Genomic DNA, 7001 nt, shown 5'->3' with positions numbered 1-7001 from the left:
GGATCCGTGGCGCAATGGTAGCGCGTCTGACTCCAGATCAGAAGGTTGCGTGTTCGATTCACGTCGGGTTCAATTCCTGTTACCCTTGTAATTTCTTTTTTCATTTATTTTCTGTTTCTTTTCCTTCAATGACTTTCAAGGGTCAAGATTGAACGCCATGCATAATCAAGAGGCAGATAATATATGGGAACTTTAACGAAAAGCACCCGGTATTGTTCACTTTAACGAAAAACCACATTTTTACACTAAAAAGTCAATCATGTTACTATTCACTTTACCCTTTATTTTGTCATTATCATTAAAACTCAAAGTTTTCAAGCAATTTTCATTAGTTTTCTTATAATATATTAGTCCTCCTCAAGACTTAAGACAGGAGATTGTAAAGAGGAAACAATGTGGAGGACTATACTAATGTCATGGTTTTCTTGCTTTCCTTTTTGTGCACATAAGAAGACATTTACACAACTAGTTTTAGTGGTTTGACAAAGAGCTCGATGTACACAATTCGACTGGCATGCTTCAAGAGTCAAGTAATTCTTGTACAATTATAAAATAGTTTGTTACAAGTGTATCAAGTTAGTTGTGTGTGCTAGTGGCTTCATTGTAATTAGTTGTTTTAGCTAGGAAAAAATTGTCATTAGAAATATCTTTATATATACACCAAAGTGTACCTTGAAATTATACATTGAATGAAAGAGAGTGTTCCTTTACAATTGAGATTTTCTTACATGCTAAGTTTCCTTTATGTATCACTGGCCAACCGCCTTATGCCTTCTTGAAATCTCGATCCTCTTCCGTTTTCATTTTTTCTTCAAATTCTTGCTCATTTTTTTTCTCTGAATTCTTAATTTCTCAATTGTTGTGTGTTCCTGAATCTCGATGAACACATACACCTTTCTCATCATTCAAAATATTGGAAGCACGGTTCCAATCAAGCTCAAGTGGTCCAATTACCTTCCATGGCATGCGCTCTTTGCTTCAATTTTCAAGCGCTACAAACTCATCGAAATGATTGACAGATCTGAGCCATGTCTATCACTTCTGCTTCCTAATTGATCTCTTAGTCTCGAGTTTGAATTGTGGCTGTAAAAGATCAAAATATCTAGATCTAGTTAAACTTCACTCTCTTTGGAGAAATCATGCCCTTTACGGTTAAAGTTTCTTTGTCTTTAAATCTATGGCTAAAGTTGGACTAACGGTTTAGAAGGGTCACTGATGCTCGTATTCATCAGCTTCAATCTCTTCTTCATTCTCTTTAGAAAGGATCTTTCACAATCTATGAATATTTGCAGTAAATCAAGGAGATATCGGATTCCTTGACCGTCGTTGAAGATTCGGTGTCTTATCGTGACCTAATTGCTACAACACATCATGGCTTGCCTGAGGAATTCGAGTCTTGACTTAATCAACCTTTGTCTCTCATCTACAACTTTAGATGAACTCCAAGATCTCTTACTCACCAAAGAACTCTCCATTACTCGTCACAAGAAAGTAATTTCCTCTGCTGCCATTGAACCTTTCAAGCCTTTAATGTACAAGCTTAGCCATCATTATTTCCTTCACCACATCTATCTCAAGCTTATGCACAACCTCTGCAACAATTTTTTTGCTATAACTCCAATTGTGGCCGCAATAACAATCAATTTCACAATAATCGGAGCAATCAAAACTTTCATGGCAGCAATCATGTAAATCAGTCCAACTCTAGGTTCAATAATTACGGAAATCAAGGTTTTCTCACAAGATTCTTCTGGATCTCACATTTTTTGCCAAATCTCTTGATCCACTAGTCATGGGGCTATTGATTGTTATGACTGCATGAATTCAGGCATTTTTAGAAAGGTTCCTCATACTAAACTTGCTACCATGTACACTCACTATGCATCTAAGACAACTCCTTTCTGGATTCTTAATTCTGGAGCAACCTCCCACATCACCAATGAGATCTCCAATATTCCCTCTCCTACTGGCGAAGACAAAGTTTACATTGGCGATGGTAAAGGTATGTCCATCCATCATACTAGTTCTTCTTCTTTAAACATACTTATACTTCATTTAAGTTGAACAATGTTTTACATGTTTCTTAAATGAAACATAAGTTATTATTTGCTTATCAATTTCTCAAAGACAACTACTGTTCTTTGACTTTATATTCCAATGGATCCATTGTTAAGGATCGTTCTATGAAGATGATGCTTTTGTGGAGACTAGTTAGAGATGTTTTTGCGGGGACCAGTGTTAAAGCTCTCGTCAAGGTCTAGCGTAGCCGATTGGGGCATCCATCATCCTTTATCCTTAAAAGGATTGTCTCCACTAATAAAATTGCAATGCAAGGCAAGCACTATGTTCATTTCTTATGCTTAGACTGTGCAATTGCTAAGAATCACAAGCTCCCATTTCTTATTTCTAGTTCTTCTACTAGTAGGTTGGACTTGTTACGTAGTGATGTATTGGGGGGCCAGCTCATGTTGTTTCTGTTTGTGGCTACAAGTATTATATTTTGATTGTGGATGATTTTAGTAAGGGGTATGTTATCCACACTGTTGGAAGTATGCCCACAAAGCCACTCATTTGATGTAATAGCTTTTGGAATACTCATTATGTTAAACTATTATTTGTTTAATGAATGGCAAAACTTATTGTGCATTACGTATTTAAGCAATAAGAGAATCTAAGGAATGTATTTGATCTAAGGGAGAAGTGATCTAAGTAAGTTAGATTAACAAGACCTTTCTTTTATGTTCATTCCTAAAATGTTCCTAGCCATAGGATTGCCAATTGGGCATTGACAATCCGCTAAAGTTAGTATGTGTTATGTTGACTCAACATGAGTATGACTAGTCTCAAGTCATTTAATCTTGGACACTAAGACAAACACATAGGTGCTCGAAAGGGTAATCGAGTACATTGAACAACAATAAAAAGAGAGTTTGAAATACATGTCATGTAAGAACTTATAAGTTGCAATATGCAAAATAGTCCTTTGACTTGAGGCATCATAGTTCTCTGATGGTTAGGCCTTTGATCTTTGACTATGTCAAAGGCATTCCATTGAGATTGTCCATGGCATTGTTAGGGTCAAGCTGTCTAGTCATGTAGACATGTGAATGCACAACAAGGGATCTCTAAACTTCCATGGTGGAAGGAGAATACTCTAAGATATGATTCGGAAGTCTTGGCCAAAGTATATGAATATGACTTAGGAAGAATGTTCCAAATTATATACAATTGAATCATATAGAGAAGTATCACATTAGATAGTAGACATGAAACAATCTATCACTTAAACAATATGATCAAGAGCATTTTATTAGAGATAGACTGTATTGCATTATAGTTGTAATTGGATAGATTCTCCAACCACTTCTACTTTGCTTGGATAGGTTCTCCAAACACTAATCTCCATCAAAAAGGGAATTGAAATGTTGTTTCAATTCACAATCGATCGTTAAGAGTAACAATCCCCTACTGCCTCGCTAATCGGAACCTAATGGATCGTACACCGAGTAAGGATGAATGTGAATATATAAATGAGATGGATAAGCAATTAAATAGTTTAATTAAGAATGGTCAAGATTAATTAATTAGTTAGTTAATCATACGAAATGTTCATATTGGGCTTTTAAGTTAGTTTCAGGTTTCGGGGCCCAAAAGGGTTTTGGTCCAAAAGGCCCATTGAGTTTAAGTTGTATGACAACTAAAACTAAATGAGAAATTAGCCCAAACACAAAACCAAAAATGGCCTAAGGAAGAGAGAGTGAGTTGGTTGACTTATTACAAGTTTGCCACTCACTTATGAGGTGGTATAAAGGCAACTTTATAGCCATTCCCTTATTAGGGTTTCTTTGAGGCAAAAGAGTGAAACATATTATCTCTTTCTCTCCACAAAGAGGCTGGCCACTTAGAGGATTTTTACTAGCATAAAAATCTCTCTAATTCATCCATCTTCTCTTCACACTACATCTTTGGTGTAGAGACTTAGAGGCACCAAGCCTTTGGTGCTTTTAGGGTTCCTTTCCTCAAATCCTCAAGGAGCAAAGGAGAAGCAAAAGAAGCAAAGGATGTGACTTTAAGGCACTCCACTTAGGTGAATCCCTTGTTTAAATAAGGATGAGCTTCAAGGGTAACACTCAAACTCTTTATTCTCTTTAATTTCTTAAAGAGTCTTATGGTTCACCATTCACGGCTTTGAAAGTCATGGGTTTTATAATTGTTTGAGTGCATGCCTACTTTAAAGTGTTAGTATGCTTATGTGTTCAATATTCTCACATGTTACCCCCTCCCCCCTTTTACTTCTCACACACCCCTTGTTAATTTATGTCCTTTGATCTTCTTCAACTCATCATATCCAACGATCAAAAATTAAAAGGGTGTCTGAGAAGTAAAAAGGAGGGTGTGGATATCACACCCTTTTTAGTAAATACACTTGGTTATTTCCTTTAAAGGCCAAATCTGATGTGTATTTTACATTTGTTGTATTGAAAAACTATGTAGAAACTTCTCTTGGAAATAAAATAAGTGTTTAAGATCAGACTCATGGGGTGAATTCACAAGTAAATTGTTTACTTCCTTTCTTAGTTCAAATGGTATTTCTGATCAACTCAATTATCTACACACACCTGAATGGTTGTGCTAAGAGAAAGCATAGACATTTGGTTGAAATTGCAAAGACATTATTGGTTGCTTCCCATGTTCTACACTTCTATTGGGTTGAAGCATTCTCCACCACCATTTATCTCATAAATCGATTACTTATCTATGGCTTGACTACATCTCCATGGGAATTTCTATTTCACTCTTTCCCAGACTACTCAAAGCTTAAAATATTTGGTTGCAATTGCTTTCCATAGTTAAAGCCATATGTTACATCAAAGTTAGAATGTAAAAGCATGAGTTGTGTTTTCTTGAGGCATAGTTTGCAGCACAAAGGCTATAGATGTCTTGATCCAGCCGCTCAAGGATCTACATTTCCAGGCATGTGCAGTTTGATGAGTCCATTTTTCCTTTTCATAATTCTATATCTTCGTGAACTCAATCTCTGCCTACACCATTAGTCTTCAATTCTAGTAACACATAAGTCTGCTCCACCTCTTCACATCATTATATCAGTCGCTTCATCAACTTCATTGCCTATTATAGATCATACTAGTACTTTGCCTCCATCATCCTAATCATCCTCAGAAATTGTTCTTGAAATTGTTCCCGCTAATGTTGAAAATACTCACCCTATGGTCAAAAGATGTAAGGCAGGTATCTTTAAACCCAAAGCTTACTTTATAACTAAGCATTCATTACATGCATCAGTTAATTATGTTCCAACAACCTATTTACAAGCTTCCAAGTATGCTCATTGGAGATTAACTATGCAAGACGAGTTCAATGCTCTTCAAACTACATGAACTTGGTCTTTAGTTCCATCTACTTCTTCTCAGAATGTGGTTGGATGTAAATGGGTTTTTAGGATAAAAAAGAAAACTTGATGGAACAATGGATAGGTACAAAGCTAGGTTAGTAGCTAAAGAATTTCATCGACAAAAGGGTATTGATTACCAAGAGACTTTTAGGCCAGTTGCAAAACTAGTCACTATCAGAATTTTAGTGACATTGGATGTTTAGTTTGATTGGTTTGTTAACCAATTAGATATAAGCAATGTTTTTCTTCATGGGGACTTAAAGCAGGATGTCCTAATGCAACAACCTTTTGGGTTTGTTGATTCAAACTAGCCTCATCATGTCTACAAGTTAAGAAAGTCTCCGTATAGCTTAAAACAAGCTCCAAGAGCTTAGTTTGCTTAATTTTTTTCAAGCTTTGCGGACATTTGGATTCAAATAGCCATCCTCAAATGCATCTTTGTTTGCTTTACTAGCACCAGTTCTTGTTATTGTCTTGGTATATGTGGATGACATCTTAGTCCTAGGACCAAATGCATCTCTTTGTCAAAAGTTTAAAGAACATCTGATGGTATATTTCTGCATCAAAGCAAGTACTTGCTTGATCTTCTTACCAAAACAAATATGGAAGGTACCAAACCTTGCTCTACTCCCCTTGGAACATCAAACCATGATCATAGTGGTCTCTTTCTAACAAATCCTACTGAGTATAGGTCTATTATTGGTGGTCTTTTGCATCTTACTTGGACCAGACTTGATCTCTCATTTGTAGTTAATCAAGTCTGCCAGTTTATGCATTCTCCCAAAGAACAACACATGCAGGCAGTAAAAAGACTCCTACGATTTCTTAAAGGAACTCTTACTCATGGTTTATGGTTTAAAAAGGGTTTTCTACATATTTTTGCTTATTCAGTTGCAAATTGGGATGGATGTACTTTTGACAAAAGATCCACAAGTGGTTTTTGTGTATTTTTAGGCAATAATCTCATCAGTTAGAGTGCTAAAAAGCAACCCACAGTTTCTAGATCGTCTACAGAGGTTGAGTATAGGTTCTTTACACATACAGCTGCTAAAACTACTTGGATATGCAAAATTATCTATAATATTGGCCTTCCTTTGTCCCCAAGTACCTACTCTCTGGTGTGATAATATCTCAGTCATTTCTCTTACTTCCAATCTTGTTTTTCAAGCCATGACAAAGCATGAGGAAATAGATTACCACTACATTAAAGAGTTGGTCTTACCCAATCTTGTCAATGTTCTCTATGTTTGTAGTCAAGATCAAATAACTGATATCCATACAAAGTTTTTGTTAAAACACAAGTTTAGGTTTTTGCAATCCAAGGTTCCTCTTGGTACATTGTCTGCAACTAACCTCAACATGAGGGGGTGTAAAGAGTTAAGTGATTCTTGTATAGTTATAAAATAGTTTGTAACAATTGTATCAAGTTAGTTGTGTTAGTTATTTTATTGTAATTAGTTGTTTTAGCTAAGGATAAAATTATCATTAGAGATGTCTTTATATATACACCAAAGTGTACATTGAAATTATTACATTGAATGAAAGAGAGGTATTTGTTGTGGCAAAAATCCGTCATCTTTAGTCTTGA

At 35.8% G+C, this 7001-nt stretch overlaps 1 non-coding gene across 1 annotated transcript; it reads left to right on the top strand.

Annotated features, from left to right (window-relative positions):
* TRNAW-CCA (transfer RNA tryptophan (anticodon CCA)) lies at nt 1–72 on the top strand. The gene has a single exon. It is a non-coding gene; the product is annotated as a tRNA-Trp (tRNA).
* Nucleotides 73–7001: the final 6929 nt, after the last annotated feature.

The sequence above is a fragment of the Malus sylvestris genome, chromosome 3, assembly GCF_916048215.2.
Source record: "Malus sylvestris chromosome 3, drMalSylv7.2, whole genome shotgun sequence".
Taxonomy (NCBI): domain Eukaryota; kingdom Viridiplantae; phylum Streptophyta; class Magnoliopsida; order Rosales; family Rosaceae; genus Malus; species Malus sylvestris.
Note: the sequence above shows the minus strand (reverse complement) of the source record. Positions and strands in the feature narration are given on the sequence as shown.